The 18,344-nt window shown below is 36.4% G+C and overlaps 1 long non-coding RNA gene and 1 pseudogene across 1 annotated transcript; both read right to left on the reverse strand.

Annotated features, from left to right (window-relative positions):
* Positions 1 to 4,016: 4,016 nt before the first annotated feature.
* Positions 4,017 to 6,153, reverse strand: LOC138893361 (uncharacterized). The gene is made up of 2 exons (XR_011408722.1): positions 4,648 to 6,153; positions 4,017 to 4,328 (listed from the first exon to the last, which is right to left on the reverse strand). It is a non-coding gene; the product is annotated as an uncharacterized lncRNA (long non-coding RNA).
* Positions 6,154 to 6,786: 633 nt separating this feature from the next.
* LOC104088266 (bifunctional monodehydroascorbate reductase and carbonic anhydrase nectarin-3-like) lies at positions 6,787 to 7,985 on the reverse strand (annotated as a pseudogene).
* Between the last annotated feature and the right edge of the window lie 10,359 nt (positions 7,986 to 18,344).

Raw genomic sequence — 18,344 nt, forward strand, 5'->3', positions numbered from 1 at the left:
CTAAAGGGGCCTCGTTCCATGTTTCAGTCAAGGACTTATTTAAAATGTTAAAATAAAAAGATTTGTTGACTTTTTTCCAAAGTAATTAATCTTAGATAAACTGCGAATTGGGAGAACAATATTTTAAATGCCTAATTCTTCTGTCTACCCTTATTCCGGAAGTTAGCAACTCATATCCAGTGCACATCCTGCCCTTCTAATCTATTTATAGTCTTTCACATTCTTCCTACTACTCCCTCTGTAGTGCTTTTCGCAAATATCACTTATCTCTATTCCTTCCAAACAAAAGAGCATCGTATATATATTAGTATATTTATGGCGAAATACATAAACGACCCTTTAAATTATCTTCATTGACTAGTTAGATAATTCAACTGAGCCCATTTTCGGATAAACACTTCATTCATTCACAAATGTGTGTCTCTTAAACACCCGTGTCCAACAAACCTCATGCGTGAGTTATAATCGCGAATGGCTTATCAAACAGACCAATTATTAATTGACACGTGAATCTTTTTAAAAAATACTAGTAACTCTCTTATTAAAAAATCGTAATATTTTTTAATTAAAATTAACCATGCCCCTCTTTCTTCTTTCCAAAAAAAAAAAAAAAAAGTCTTCCATGACCTCTTTATTCTTGTAATGCTCATTGCACACTTTAATTTCTTCTTTGTCACAGTGGGTAATATGGATAAGAATAAAAAATCCATCATAAATTCTCTTGGTTAATAAAAATTTCGTATATTTAAAAAATTGAATAAAAATAAATCAAGCCATGAAAATCCAAATGGTTTGTACACGGAACAAGAAAATGGTAGGCTTGAGAAAGAAAATGCATAAATATGAAAAACTAAATTTTTTATAGCATTAGACATATATAGTTGGTAAGAGTGAGAGGATATTTGTTGAATACATTTTCACAATATTTAAGTTATTAGTCATTTAAGCCATGCAAGGGGTGATTTAAGAGATAGAAAATAGAGTGTTGAAGTGTGAAGTGAATGAAGAGAAAATGGAGAGGCAGAAGTAATTTAGGGTAGAAGAGGGCGTCAGATGGTGGAGGAGAAAATTGGAGAAGAAAGAAGGGGAAAATTAGGTGGAGTCCACATTACTTTTAGGGGGAAAATAAAAACTTAATTTTATATAGGAAACTCACGTCTCCGAGAGTGATGATAACTTCCATGAAATGGAGTTTGCAGCTAGAGAGAAGACGAAGATGCAGAAATATTCTATATTTCTGAAAAATGAATTGTACTTTAACTGCGACATGTACAATGTTATTGTTGTAACTAACTAACTAACCAACTACATAACTATTACACATACACCTCTAATAGCTTAACTAACTTAAGATGAGCTGGGTCCTAGCTGGAATATTTTAACAACACCTTGAACTTTAGTTTCACATGCTCATTGTTCAACATTCCCCCTTAAGCTGATGGTTGAAATATTTTCTCCACTCCTAGATTTCTTAGTAGATAGTCATGTTGTGCTTTGCCCAAGATTGTTTTAAGTAGGCATGCCAGTTTCTCCTTTGTAGATACATGCTCTGTCTTAATCAAGCCGTGTATGATCCTCTCTCTTACAAAGTGACAGTCTATATTCTTAGTTCTTTCATGAAAAATTGGATATGCTGCAATTTGTATTGCAGGTTTGTTGTCACACATTAGCTGAAAAGGTAAATCCACATGAATTCCCAGTTCTGTAAACAACCCCACAAGCCAAGTAATCCCAGCAGTGCATGAGGCCATGCTTCTAAATTGAGCTTCAGCTGAGCTCCTAGAAATAATTTCTTGCTTCTTTAACTTCCAAGAGATAAGGGCACCACCAGACTTCACTAGATAACCTATAAACCACCTCTTTGTCTCCATACAAGCTCCCCAATCTGAGTCACACTAGGCTGTTAGCTTACTTATGCTCTCTGCAAGCATTAGAAGTCCTAGGCCAGGTTCTGCCTTGATATATTTCACCACTCTGAGAGCAGCTTCTAGGTGAGATGCTTTAGGACAATACATAAATTGGCTGAGAACTTGACTGCAAATGCCAGATCTGGTCTAGTCATGGTGAGGTATAGTAGTCTGCCCACCAGTCCCTGATAGATACTAGGATCCTTTAGTTTTTCATCTGCAATTACATTGTCATTTTGTAGCCAAGTATCATAGTACACACATAGGTCATTTTTTGGTTCATCTCTAGTGGATTTCCTGCAGGTTTTGCTCCACTTAGTCCTGATTCAGAAATGAGCTCTAAAGCATATTTTCTTTGACTCGTCACTATGCCCTTCTTAGACCTAGAAAACTCAATTCCCATGAAGAATTTGAGTTCACCTAGATCTTTTATTTTAAACTTGTTCTACAAATCTTTTCTAGTCTGATCCAACATGCCTTGATTGTTACCTGTGATTAATAAATCATCCACATAGACCAAGATGTTTGTTATGCCACTTCCTTTCCTTTTAATAAATAGTGAATAATCAAGTGACTTTGTCTGAATCTTATCTGTAACAAAGCCTCAGTAAGCTTCAAGTTCCACTGTCTTGGGGCCTGCTTAAGGCCATAAAGGGATTTTTGTGGTTTGCAGATCTTCTGAGACCCCCCCCCCCTCCGTCTAGCAAAACCTTCAGGAATGTGCATATAGACTTCCTCTTGAAGGTCTCCATTGAGGAAGGCATTGTGGACATCTATCTGATAGAGACACCACTTCCGTGAGGCTACAAGTTCTATAATGGACCTCACAGCTACCATTTTGGCTATTGGAGAGAATGTCTCTGTGTAATCTAGACCCTCCTTTTGACTGTACCCTTTGGCAACCAACTTGGCCTTATATCTTTCTACTTCTCCTGATGCTCTATATTTTACTTTAAAGATCTATTTACAGCCAATGGGCAAGTTGCATAGCTTCTGTCCACTTTGGGTCAGCAACATCATCTCTTGAAGGTTTGTGGCTCTGCCACAGAGGAATAGGCTATAAGAGCTCTCTGAAAATGAGGAGTCACATGGTTGTAAGACACATATGATGACAGAGGATAAGTGCAGGTAGTACTCTATGACTTTGTCACATAATCTTTCAACCACAGTGGAGGTCTACTGTGTATGAGTGATCTTCTGAGATTTGAAGTGTCTGAAGCTTCTGCTGAGTCATAGGCTTCTGGTGGAGCTGGTTCTTTAGAACCACCACAAATATTAAGCAGGTCAGGTACTCCTTCTTGCACTAATATCTCCCCATGTGATGGAGCTGTGGGACTTGGTGCTTCAGATGTAGCCTCAGTAGGTTCTGTTGGAATAGAGGAGCCAGGATGAGGCTGAGATAATGTTGGGGATAATAGGTCCAAGACTGGAAATAAAGGAGTGCCTGAGTTCTCATGTGCTTGAATGGAAAGATGTCTTCATGAGACACTACATTTCTTCTTACAAAGAATGACTTAGAATGTAGATCATATAGTGCATATCTCTTTTGAGTTGGAGAATATCCCATGAACACAGATGGAATTGTCCTGGAGGAAAACTTATAATGTATACTGGGACTGGTTACATAGCATAGGTAGCCAAACACTCTTAAATGATTCAAGGAAGGAAAATGCAAATAAAGCTTCTCAAAAGGTGACTTGTACCCACTGACTTTGGAGGGGAGCCTATTGAGCAGGTACAAAGCAGTATTGACACACTCTCCCCAAAATTTTAAAGGTATTGAGGCTTGGAATCTGAGTGATCTGGCCATATCTAGAATTGTCCTATGCCTTCTCTCCGCAACACCATGTACTAAGTATCTAGTAATAAACTAGTAAACTCAGTACTGAAAAATTCATACCCATTATCTGTTCTAAGTATTTTCACTTGAGTAGAAAGCAAGTTGTGTACTTTGGCAAAGAAATTCCTCAGCACTATCAATGTGTCTGACTTGGAATGAATAGTAAATATCCAATTGTATCTTGTGAAATCATCCACAATGGTCACAAAGTACCTTTTACCATCATAGGTTGGTACTCTATAGGGACCCCAAATATCACAATGAATCAATTCAAAAGCATATTTTGACACTGTATTACTCAATGGAAAAGACAGTCTTGATTGTTTAGCTAGAAGACAAACATTAAAAGGATAATGCTCACCCTATTTTAAATGTCTAAGCACATCATGTCTTCTTATTACATCAAGAGGTGCATGTCCTAACTTTCTATGCCACAGTAAACTAGTAGTAGAAGAATGACTAGCTGTACATACACTTTTATTTCCTGCCAGTGTTGAACCTTGCGGTGTAGAGTTATTCTTTAGCACATATAGTCCATGGTCCTCCCTACCAATCGCTTTCAACTGACCACTCCAAAGATCCTGGAAGATGCAGAGTCAGGAAAGAACATGGCTGAACATTGTAGTTCCTTTGTAAGCTTAGACACAGACAGTAGGTTGTATTTAAAATCTGGGTTATAAAGTACATTAGATATGTCCTAACCCTCAAACACAAAAGCTTTTCCTATATGGGATACAAAAGCTACATCACCTGTGGGTAGATGAACCTAACTCCTTTTAGATTCAGGTATCTGTTTAAAAGTTTTCAACATTTCTAAGGTAGATGCCATATGATCTGTTGCTCCTGTATCTACTATCCACTCTTTATTAACATAGGAAGTGAATAGAGTTTTCATTGTACCTCCTGCAGCTGCAGTTTTTACAGATGGCCCGTCATCACATCCCTTGCTTAGTAGTTAAATGATCTGCTGATACCGTTCTTGTGTAAAGAATAGAGCTGATGACAGTGTCATAGGAATATCAGCTGGTGTGTGACCATTCCTCCCTTGTTGTGTTTGAAGTGGAGTTGGTGGAGTTGGTCTGCTCACATAGTTTCCTGCTGTTGAGTTAGCATCAAAATTATAAGCATAGTTTTCATAACTACCTGAATTACCTCCCTTCTTCTTTGACTTAAAATCTATTGTATAGCCAATCAGTTTGTAGCATTTTTCCTTTGTGTGACCTTTGTAGTGACAGTACTCACAATGCAACAGATTCTTCTTAGACTTGATATTACCTTCAATGTAGCCTTCTCCCTTGTTACTATACAAAGCAGCTCCTTCCAAATGCTCAAAGGTTTGAACAATTTGAATAAGGTTGCCAAAGCTCATTTGGCTCTCTTGATCAATAATCCAGGACTATGCCTTATTCAAGGAAGGAGTTGGATGCATCATCATGATCTGATTTCTTATTTGAGTGTAGGTTTCATTCAATCCAGTTAAGAACTGAAGGAGCCTTTGATATTCAAAGTGCTCTAAATACTTCTTAGATTCTGGACATGAACACTCTAGACATGGCATAATTGCATCAAGTCTCTAAGTTTAGAGAAATAATCAGCCATTGTCATAGTATTCTGACTCGGCGAGTGAATTTCCTTGTGAAGAAACTGCACCCTCGAGCCATTCACCTTATCAAACCTTTCTCTCATATCCTCCCAGACCTTATATGAACTCGATGCATACAACACACTACTCAGTAAACCAGGTCTAACAACATTCATAATCCATAAAAGGACAACAACATTCACCTTTTCTCATAGATCATGTAATTCTCGTGCAAATCTAGACTTAGGATATCGACCATCTACAAACCCTAGATTGCTTTTTCCTAGCAGTCTAATTCACATAGCACGACTCCACAATGCATAGTTTTCAAATCCAATTAACTGAAGAGAGATCAGAGAACTACCTAGTATGTCGGTTGGTTGGAGGTACAAGGGGTGATTGTGATCAATTGCAGGGAAGACACTTCCTCCAGTTGTAGCATTCACTGGATTTGAGGTTTCAGCAGCATTTGCAGGAGTAGTACCATTGATTTCATCTTCAATCGCCATCTCTAACTAGATAAGGATAGAAATAACAAATAACCCAAGCCTTAGCTTCAATTGAGTTCCGTCACTGAGAATTCACCTACTTAGTTGAGTGAATCAAAGAAACTAATGAAGACTGCTGAGTTATCGAGTGCCGGCGATCGGTATCGCAGGCTTTTATACCATGATAACTTCCATGAAAATGGAGTTTGCAGCTTGAGAGAAGACGAAGAAGAGGATCGAATCAGAGAAGATGCAAAAATGCTCTATATTTCTAGGAAATGAATTATACTTTAACTGCTACATGTACAGTGTATTTATAGCTGTAACTAACTAACTAACCAACTACCTAACTATTACACAAACACCTCTAATAGCTTAACTAACTTAAGATGAGCTGGATCGTAGCTGGAATATTTAAACAACTTAAACTTTACTTTCACACGCTCATTGTTCAACAAGTGTATTTCACGCGATGGGGATTGACAGGGTCGGGTGTTAGTTGATCGTATTTTGTGAATGAATAAAGTGTCTAGCTGAAAATGGCTCAGTTGAATTGTCTAACTTGTCTTTAGGGACAACGTAAATGGGCCGTTTATGTATTTCACTTATTTTAGTGGATTCCAAGGGGTCATGCCATTCATGAACGAACTACGTATACATATGATCAATAATATATGGAATTGTATAACCATCTAATAGATTGATAATTTGTTGTTTGAACGATTACTTCTGTGAAGTTGTTGATCATATCAATTACCAAACCTTAGACATTCTAAAAATTTATTTGCTAAAAAATTGTGGAACTTGCGATTCCCTGTTGGAGTTTTATTTTTCAAATGGTATACGTATTATCTTAATTCTACTATCCAACAACTGACCCATAAAACACAAATACGACCGATTTAGGTAAACGTTACACTTCTTTATTTATCATATGCCCACAAAGAAGTAACACCTGCAGGAGCACGAAGTACATGTTAAACCAGCTATTTCGTCGACATTTATTTTATCCTTATTTTCTAAAGGAAATTGTTAAATATATCATATTGTAGTAGTACAATAGACAATAACGTCGATAACAAATAACAACTAGATATAGAGAATCATTTCACTGCTGCTTTTCAATACCAAAGGAATGGTATGTTGAGTTTGATAGAACGTTTGTTTTCTGGTTGAGTTGGTCCAGCGTTGGTTTCAAATCCCTGTGAGAAAACAAAACAAGAAAGTCAATGGCACATTGCCTTAGAATTTTTATTTATACAAGTAGATTCTTGAGTTTTTTAGTTGAAGAATCACCCTTTAAAAATACAAAAATTAAAATTAAAACTATATAGAGTTTTTGGATCTGACAATTAAGTCTTTCATGAAAATCTTTGTTTAATAAGAGTTGGATCCAAATATATAAGTGATAATATAATTAGGAAAAAAAAATATTTTTGCTAAAAGTTTTAGGGTAGCAACTCACGTCTTGAACAGCTTCCTGGAGTAGTTTTATTTGTCTTTTGGTTACAGTTTTTCCCTGGGAAATTGAAAAAGTAAAATTATATAATATTATTTTTAAAATATACGTAGTTACATTTAATTTTATAAGGAGAAGGGCAACACTTGATTACCTTTCTATCAATTGTCCAGACAACACCTTCGATGGCAAGACTTGAAATATTTTTTGCCATCCAATTTTATTTGATTTGGATCAATAGTTCCAATGGCTCTGTCTACACCTTTTTTATCAGGAGGAACTTTCAAATCATTCTCTATCTGTGATCAGAAGTAAAGCAATATTAAGAATCTGAAACACAAGGCAAGTGACCTTCTACAATAAATTAAATTATTTTATATAAAAAAATTAGAATATTATCCTTGGATATATGTTAAATATTTTGTGTTACATAAAATATAATTCTTGTTTACCATAGATAAGAAGGGATCGGGTCATAATCCGATCTCGTAGACGATTCCAATGACAACAAACTTTCCTTTATTGCTTTCATGTACACCAAATGAGCCTCCAAATTAAACCTGCATTTGTTAATATAAATGAAATCGTCATGCAAATAAGATTTTAAAATGGTTTAATACATATCATGATATTGAGTTTCATTTATCTTCAAGTATCCTCCATCATCCCAATTGCATTTGTAATTATAAAATGGTTTAATACATATCATGAGCAGTACGTGTAGTCTTCACAATATGCAATTATTATACTCGTAGCTAGCAGTTATTTTTCTTCTTACCATTATATCATGGCCTCTGTTCAAGAGGTTTGTAGCCCTTTTGAAGTATTCCCAAGTTTGAAACTACTTCAGCCCTTAAGTCAAAAAGATCAATAGGAGACTGCAATTTGCCACTATAGTCTTCCCAACATCTGCAATTGCCCAAACATAAAGAAAGTTTTAACTCTGTACACTAACACAACAAATAATTTTTGCACTAGCTGAGTGGTCATCAATCTAAAACATAATAACTACGAGTAACTGTTTATAAAAAGTGTGCATTAGTAGCCTAAAAACATAAGATAGGTTAAGTATATTGATAGTGCAAAAATTATTTACACTCTCATTTGTATAAGTTAATTCCAAAATAAAAGGCCAGACATGCGCTAAAATAAAAAAAATAGATTTGGAAAGACAATGGAGATGCTATTTCTAATGATCTTAACCTACCAACTTCTCCAGATCTTGCAAGAAATACACTTGAAAGGAAAAGAAACGAAATGCACAACAATTTGGTTATTGCTGCCATCCTCAATTCCTCATTATATCTTCAACTATTGAAATGTTTTGTAAGTTGGTGAGCAAACTCTGAGAACTCCTTGATCAATTTATAGGGAGAGTAAGGTAATGTGAAGCTGACAAAAAAAAAGCTGGGTATTTTCTTTTCATGTTGTAGATAGAGTATTTTTTTTTTTCATTTCAACAAAATGAGTATTTTCTTTTTATGATGTTGAAAAGTATTTTCTTTCATTTCAATAAAATAATTACTTTTTTTTCTTGATGTAAAAATTTTATTTTCTTTTTACAAAATAAGTACTTCCTTTTCATGTTGTAGAAAAAATAATTTCTTTTATTTAAAAAAAAGAGTAATTTCATTTCATGTTATTGAAATAGTATTTTCTTTCACTTCAATAAAATAAGCACTTTCTTTTCATATTGTTGAAAGAGTACTTTTGTTTTGTTTCAAGAAGAAAAAGATTATTTTCTTTTCAATTATGAAGTTCAAATTTTTTTTTTTTTTTGATGAAACAAAAAACTTTATTTATTACCAGTACCCAACAAATAACTGTACAAAAATCCTAGCCAAGCATGCGAGTGTCCCTAAATGTTTATCCTCTCTTTACTTACTTCTCTTTTCCCTACTCTGTCTTCCTACTCTATTGTTGTCATTGCTTCCTATACAATTGATCAATCCACTCCCTTTCATTCCTGATGCATTTCCGGTTTTAAAAAATATACTACTCTAATCTTGCATTCTTGTTGGACTTGTGCACAGATAACGCCAGTTGTAGGGATTCGCTCGTTCTATTGAGCTTCATTCCTTGCCCACCATATTCTGTATATCAACGCTGCTATCATTGCTGTAATAAGCGCCCCGCACTTCTTCCCTTTGACCCCTCTTATTGATCTAAGCCATACCTCCATGAGATCATTTTTTGTTGTACCTCTCTGCATCCATTTTAATAGCAGCTGTAGGTATACCGACGAGAATTTGCACTCAAAAAACAAATGTTCCATTGTCTCTTGTTGGTTTCAACAAATCAGGCACCAATTGTCTTGGCTTATCTTCAACCTTAGCAATCTATCCTTCGTAAGTAGTATTGACACTCAATTTTGACCCTTCATATTTAAAAATTAACTTATGCAGGCTTCATAGTCAAAATGATAAAAATATAATTTTTTGCACATTATTTAGCTTTAATGCAATTTATTAATAATTATTCTTATTCTTACAAAATATAGAAATTTTTATCATTTTATTATAATTAGTTAAATACTAAATTTTGTGTATTTTTCTAAATTTTAAATAATTTATTGATAATTATCCTATTTTTTAAATATTAGGATATTCTATGAATTTATTGTCTTTTTAAAAAAAAAAATTACTACAACACAATTGTAACACTTACATTTTAAAACAAAATACTACAAATATTTTCCTAATTAAATAATTATTCTAATTTATAGTACATTCCAATAATTTCACGGAAGCCGATAAAGTTTATTTTAAAATACAGATCAAGTCCAGTCAAATCTAACATCTTGTCACATCTGATATGACAAAGCATCATGTTTTGATTGATGTGACTCGATGTGACAAGTCATAACGACATTAAAAGTCACATTGATAAGACATGACTTCTTTTCAATTTTGACCACATATCTTTTCTATATTTTATATTTTTTCTACTAAAATTTGGTCCACATATTTTATTTAACACACCCGTTATAAAGTACAAAATGTACTACATACATATCGGGCACATTAGATATTTTTTTAGGGGGGGGGGGCTTCCTAAAAACCCTAAGAGGGATTCTTATTTTAGATCTCTCATATTTCGAGAGAGCTAGCAGCCGATATTCTCTTTCCCCATTTTCCTCCTCTCGAGTTCTCTCTCATTCTTAAGAGATGACTGCTGCTCATCTCTCTTTTTCCTCTACTGTTGGCCGAAATCTGGCGCCATTGACGAGCCACCAAGGCCACAATCGTTGCCGCCTCCATCTTCCCTCACCACTGCCACGTCGTTGCACCATCGGCGAAGCCAAAACAGCCATTACGAGCTATCACTTTAAAAAAACAGATCATGAAATTTTCATCTATAAATCCTAAACTTTTGACTTCTATTTCTTTGGTCTTCTTATCCTTTTCCTTTACAGGTAAACCCAGATCTTTTCAGATCTGGTTGACAGTTTTTCGGCGACCATCGTATACCATTGTTGGCCGTATTGTTTTTCGGGACTCGTCCATCTCCGTTTGGGAACATTATTTTTCACTATTTGGCTGTATTTGTCGTTATTATTCTTGCCTTAGAATATTCGGACTAAGTTCAGTGTTGTTTTTGATATTTTTGCTGGTTATCGTTGCCTCTTAACATTGCATGTAAAAGAAGCTTGACCGAAGGAATTAGTTTCCGGCGAGTCTCATATTTTGGGCTACTATTCCGGTTCATTACTGCTACAAGGGCTTCCTAAAAACCCTAAGAGGGATTCTTATTTTTGATCTCTCATATTTCGAGAGAGCTAGCAACCGATATTCTCTTTCCCCATTTTTCTCCTCTCGAGTTCTCTCTCATTCTTAAGAGATGACTGCCGCTCATCTCTCTTTTTCCACTATTGTTGGCCGGAATCTGGCGCCATTGACGAGCCACCAAGGCCACAATCGTTGCCGCCTCCATCTTCCCTCGCCACTGCCACGTTGTTGCACCATCAGCGAAGCCAAAACAGCCATTACGGGCTATCACTTTACAAAAATAGATCATGAAATTTTCATCTATAAATCCTAAAGTTTTGACTTCTATTTCTTTGGTCTTCTTATCCTTTTCCTTTACAGGTAAACCCAGATCTTTTCAGATCTGGTTGACAGTTTTTCGGCGACCATCGTATACCATTGTTGGCCGTATTGTTTTTCGGGACTCGTCCATCTCCGTTTGGGAACATTATTTTTCACTATTTGGCTGTATTTGTCGTTGTTATTCTTGCCTTAGAATATTCGGACTAAGTTCAGTGTTGTTTTTGATATTTTACTGGTTATCGTTGCCTCTTAATATTGCATGTAAAAGAAGCTTGACCGAAGGAATTAATTTCCGGCGAGCCTCATATTTTGGGATACTTTTCCGGTTCATTACTGCTACAACTCCGTCGAAACTCCTATTTCTAACAGCTCTTCGACCAGACTAATTTTGGAAATGCTTGTTTGGTGCTATTTTCATTCTAAAATTTGAACTGAGATTTGGAACTTGTCTCTGTTTGTTCACTATTTCGGCTACTGTGAAGGATTGGTGGTGCCTTTTTGTTGGGATTATTTTGTGTACTCTGTATGTCGTTAAATGCTTATGAACAAAATATTGACTATTGCCGTAACACTGTTTTCTCCAGCCTATTTTGGAACGGCAAACAAAAATTGCTTTATGGATAATACGGTCGATGAGAATAACTTTTGAGGTCATGATGCCCTGAATAACACTCCGAACTGGGCCCTAAATAACGAGGCGATGATGATAAACATCAGAAAATAAAAGACGAGGACACGACAAACCAATTATAACGACCCAGCCGATCGTTTTGAGAGTATTAGCCCCGAACCCCTATTTATTGCTCCCTCCATCTAATCTTTTGGTTACGTGACTCACCGAGAGGTTTGGTTTTTGGTTTCGGAGTGAAATGGGACACATAGTCCCTAAATTGGGAGTTAAGTTTTAGGAATTTATCGTAGTTTGAATTGTGTGAGGACGACTCCAGAATGGAGTTTCAACGGTTGCAATAGCTCCGTATGGTGATTTTGGTCTTAGAAGCGTATTCGGATGTTGAATTAGAGGTCTGTAGTTCATTTTAGCGTCAATTGGCGAAAGTTGGAAAATTGGATGATTTTTGGAAAGTTTGACTAGGAGTGGACTTTTTGATATCGGGGTAGGATTCTGATTCCGGAAGTTGGAGTAGGTCCGTAATGTCAATTATGACTTGTATGCAAAATTTGAGGTCAATCGGACTTGATTTGATATGTTTCGGCGTGAGATGTAGAAGTTTGAAGTTTTAAAGTTCATTAGGCTTGAGTCGATGTGCAATTCATATTTTTAGCGTTGTTTGATGTGATTTAAAGGATCGACTAAGTTCGTATGATATTTTAGGACTTGTTGATATGTTTGGTTGAGGTCCCGGATTTTCGGATGGTTAACAGATCAAAAATGGGACTTAGTGCATTGCTAAAGCTGGGACTCTTCTGGTGTGATCGCACCTGCGAGGGGTTGGCCGCAGGTGCGGCTGGGATTGTGTAAATGCGGAGCTGGGGCTGACCTGGGGAGTATGCAGGTGCGAAGGAAAATCCGCATCTGCGAGCCCGCAGGTGCGAGAAGGTCTCTGTAGATGCAGAGTAGTGAGGCAAAGGTTGTTTCCGCAGAAGCGAATCACAGGCCGCAGAAGCGCGTCCGCAGGTTCGGAACCTGGAGTGCAGGTGCGGGCCCTGGGGGACTTAAGTGATTTTCGCAGAAGCGGAGGATTTTAGTGCAAAAGCGGTTCCGCAGGTGCGAAAAGCCTAGGCAGATTATATTAAATCGAGGGTTTGTGATTTTCTTCATATTTTGAGACAGAGAGCTCGGATTGAGGAAACATTTGAGGGTTTTTCAGAGGAAACATTTGGGTAAGGATTCTTGACTTGTTTTTGATTAATCTCCACTAAGATATAATTTATTCTTCAATTAATTAAGGATTTGGGTTGAGAAATTTGTGAAAAAGGTGGAAAAATTCTTAGGCAGAATTTTGAGGTTTTGATCAAGAATTTTGTATCAGATTTGAGTAATTTTGGTATGGGTGAACTCGACTGGATGTTCATATTTTGTGACTTTTACCCGATTTCGAGACGTGGGCCCGGGTTGATTTTTTGGGGCAATTTTCTGATTCTTTCCTAAACTCATAGATTTATTATTGAAATTAGTTTCTTATAGTTGTATTTATAGTATGTAATTGCTTTTGGCTATATTTTGGCCGTTCAGAGTTGGAAAGTCGAGGAAAAGGCATTCTTATCGATTGATTGAGCGAGATTTGAGGTAAGTGACTTGTCTAACCTTGTGGGGGGGGGGAGGGACCTCCCCTGAGGTTTTGATACTTTTATGATATTTGCAATACGTGAAGGCCGTGTACGCGAAGTGACGAGTGCGTACTCGAGTTAAATATTGAAAAATCTTATTTTTCATGAGTAGTTTTATGTTAATTCCTTAACTGAGTTGTTCTAGCCTGTATAGTCTTCATGTTTAGCCTAATGTCGCATGCCTACGTGTCTTAAGCCTTACTTGCAACTTGTGCAACATACTTAGTTAAATTACCTGATTTCTTGATCTTGTATTCAGTCTTTAACTGTAGGATTCCTTCCTATAAATTCGTCGTTCCATAGGTTATGAGTTGTGTATTAACTTTTGGGACTACGAGGCGGTACCTCAGGAGCGCCCATGTTGCGTATTTGCTTTTGGGACTACTAGGCTGTACCTCGGGAGCTCCCCCTGATGTGTATTTACTTTTGGGACTACGAGGCGGTACCTCGGGAGCACCCCTGTTGCATATTTACTTTTAGGACTACGCAGTGGTACCTCGGGAGCTCCCCCTGTTGTGTATTTACATTTGGGACTACGAGGCGGTACCTCAAGAATGCCCTTGTTGTTTACCTCTATTTGCTGTGTTGTTACCTTTTTATAATTTCTCATTGTTAAATTCTCTGTCATTTTATTATATTATTATATCTTGTGCCTTGTTCCCTTGTTATTCCAGTAGGGCCCTGACCTGGCCTCGTCACTACTATACCGAGGTTAAGCTTGGCACTTACTGGGTACTGTTGTGGTGTACTCATACTACACTTCTGTACATCTTTTTGTGCAGATCCAGGTACTGGCCAGACCAGGTACTAGTGAGGTAGACCGTACATGGAGACTTCAAGGTATATCTGCCAGCGTCCGCAGACCTCAGAGTCTTCCTCTATCTCTATGATGTTGCTTTCTTTATTTAATTAGACTTTGATATATAGAGACACTTAACATTTTCTCTTTAGAGCCTGTGACTCGTTTCTACCGGATTTTGGGAGTTGTAAATATTTTGAACCGCAGTTCTTATTCATTTTAGATGTTGAGGTTGAGTTTTATCTTTATATTTAGTTATTTCGCAAAATTGTTAGGGTTACCTAGTCTTAGAGACTAGGTGTCGTCACGACATTCTACGGAGGAAAATGTGGGTCGTGACACCAATAAAACCTATGGAAGGCGACACGGTTTGCCACCAGAGTCGCTATCGAGGTGGTTCCCGTTCTCATGTCTAGACGGATATTGAAAAATATATGTCTGAGCCTCTATAATATTTTTAAACTATTTTTCAAAAACCTTTTCCAAAAACATTTTTAAAACAATCATTCAAAAAAACAAAAACATTTCAAATCATTTTCAAGAACAATATTTCAAAAAACATTTTAAAACAAATACCATTTCAAAAACATGTCACTCTAGTTTGACTTTTACATATTATTTTACTAACAATTTTACTTCTATTGTCTTGCGAGGTACTTTATTTGAAATGCTTCAGAAAGATGAAGCTCGGAAACGAAGCATACCCCGTCAAACTCCCCACCTCGTTACTTCCCATTCTGGATTGTACTCAAGACACAAGTATAGTAAAATACAAATGGATATCGTATTTACTTTTATTTATATGCTTATCTTAGGCTCACTTGTATGTTCTAGACTAACTATGCCTTGAATATCATGCTTAGGTAATAATCAATCTAATCGCCTAAACTCTAGTTAATAATAGTTCATATCGAGTACTTACATCTTAGACGTGCTCTCGTGATCGGTTTGAGTAATTTGATTCATGTTAATTAGCTAATCGGACTAGTTAGCTTAACTTGAATAAATTTGAGTTTATGAATAATTTACTTAAGTTTAGTATAATTTTGGTATATTTAATTGTTATGGAATTTTTCTCTACTCTTACAATATTTTCTACTCATACACTCAAATTCATTTTTGTGGATAATTCTTTGGCTAACAATGTGATTATAAGGTATTAGCAATTTAGTCATGTGTGAAGTCTTACTCATAGGAATGAATTGTTTTATTTTACACATAGTCTTTCATTGAAAAATTATTCTTTTCTTGCTTGTATATTCTTGATAAGTCTCCCTAAATCTTATTTATTCCACTAACTCTTTAGGATAAAATACAGATCATTCTATTGTCACATGTAAGATTTATGTGAATAATTTCTTTCCTTTACTCCCCTATTTGTGATAAGTTTTCTAATTTACTTGATTATTCCTCTTATGTTAGTTGATGACTATTTTTATTCAAAGATAATTTGTTACCTCTCATTATATATATTCAACTAGGGATGATCTTGTATAGTTAATCACTTAGTTTCAAATTATAAGTCAAGAGTTTTCCTTATACTTTCCTTTGAATCCAATTCTTCCAATCAAAATCCAAAAATATTTTCGTTTATTAATTTTCTTTGTACATTTCATTATACATATCTTGCCATAAATGAAATAGTTATTGTAACAACCCGACCAGTCGTTTTGAGCTCTAGTGCATCATTTGGCGGTGTGAGGCCTTGAGTAGCTTCACTTCATGTATCATGACTTGTACGTGTGGTCGGAATTGAATTTCGGGAAGTTCAGAGTTGATTCGGATGAAAAATTCCTAATTCGGAAGCTTTGTGTTGGAAGAGTTGACCAAGGCTTGTCTTTTGAATTAACAACCTCTGAATCGGGATTTGAGGGTTCCAATAGGTTCGTATGATAATTTCAAACTTGGGCGTGTATTCGGGTTGAGTATCGGGTTATCCGGGAGCATTTCAGCGCTTATTATGGAAGGTTGACATTTTGGAAGTTTAAGAATTTCTTTAGTTTGATTTGAAGTGAATTTTGGTGTTATCGATATCCGTTTGGGGTTTCGAGCCTTGGAATAGATTCGTATTGGGAATTATGACTTGTGCGTAAAGTTTGGCGTCATTCCGGGATGTTTAAGTATGAATCGGACTCGTTCGTCGAAGTTCGAATGTATGAAAGTTTGAAATTTTTCCTAAGTTTGACCATGGTTTGACTTTAAGGCTATCGGGTTCGTATTTTGGGTTTGGGACTTGGAATAGGTCCGTTCGTCATTTGAAACTTGCCTGCAAAATTTGGTGTCATTTGGAGTTAATTTGATGTGGTTCGGAAGATTGGTTGCAATTCTAGAAGTTCTTAAAGTTCATTGTGATTTTCAAGCGTTTTGGCATCCGATTCATAATTCAGGATGTTGTTTCGGCATTTTGATCGCGCATACAAGTTCGTATGATATTTTTAGACTTGTGTTGTGTTGTGTTTGTTTTGGAGCCCCGAGGGCTCAGATGAGTTTTGGACATGTTCTTGAATGATTTTGAACAAAACATTGACTGCTGGTATTGCTGGTGCCCGGGTATCGCAAATGCGGCATTTGTTTTCGCATTTGCAAAGTCTACCAATTTTACCTTAGTTAACAATTGCGAACATTTCTTCGCATTTGCGATGTTTGCCAATTTTGCCTTGGTTCACAATTGTGAACATTTCTTCGCATTTGCGAAGTCTACCAATCTTTGTTTAGTCAATTCTTCTTACATTTTTACTTGGTTGGGCAATTTTTGGAGCTCTTGAAGAGTAGATTCTCACCATCTATTGTGAGGTAAGTTATTCCCACTTGTTTCGAGTTAAATACATGAATTATATACAGATTTTAACATGGAATTGGTGAAAATTGTGGGATTTTTGAAGAAACACCTATAAATCGTATTTTTGAATTTTTGACCACGAAATTAGACATGAAATTTGGAATAAATTATATATTTGAGTTCGTAATGTTATGGGTAAAGTTATCTTCGAAATATTTTTGAATCCGGGCATGTGGGCCCGAGGGTAGACTTTATTGACTTTTCGAGCAGAGTTGGGAATTGTTATAAATTGATTAATTATAAGCATTTGAGTATATTTTGATTGATTTGCACATTGTTTGACTTGTTTCAGATTGTTTGGCTTTGAGTCGAGATGTTAGAGAGTCATTGGAGCCAGTTATGGAACTTCAGAGTGAGGTAAGTCTCATATCTAACCTTGTGAGGAGGAAATTACCCCGTAGGTGATATTCTTGTTATATGCTACATGTTGTGGGAGTTGCGTACATATGAGGTGATGAGTGTCCGTGCGCATGCTAGAATTCCTGAGTATGTCCGGCTAGACTAGGATTCACACCATGCTTTATTTTAACTGGTTGAGTTATTATTGCCTGCTTAGTTACTTGATTTCGCGTTACGACCTTAAACTAGGCTTGCTTAGAGTGATAGACACGCTATTGTAGAGGTTTGACGAGCTACTTGATTAGCCGCAGAATAATTGTTCTTCCCTTACGGATTTCTCCCGCATTGTGCATTTTCATCAAGCTTCCTTAAATTTCATACTCACGTGTATATTTGTGAGTGGTGTCAAGGACCCGTTAAAGTATCATATTCGTATGGGATCGGACCGTTCGCCTTAGCAGTATCATATTCTTATGGGATCGGGTCGTTCGCCTCGGCAATATCATATTCTTATGGGATCGGGTCGTTCGCCTCGGAAACTTTATGAAACATTCTTATGGGATCAGGTCGTTCGCCTCGACAGGATCATGCGTAATATTTGACAAGAAGCCAGTGTATCCGTAAGTTTTCCTGATTTGAGTTGTGACGGCCTATTTGGTGGGGATCATTATATATACACACACACACTCTGGGGTAGGAGGTAAGCGATAATTGAGATCTTGTGTTTACTGTTTAGAGGAGGATCATACCGTT

The sequence above is a fragment of the Nicotiana tomentosiformis genome, chromosome 6 (genome assembly GCF_000390325.3).
Source record: "Nicotiana tomentosiformis chromosome 6, ASM39032v3, whole genome shotgun sequence".
Classification (NCBI taxonomy): Eukaryota; Viridiplantae; Streptophyta; class Magnoliopsida; order Solanales; family Solanaceae; genus Nicotiana; species Nicotiana tomentosiformis.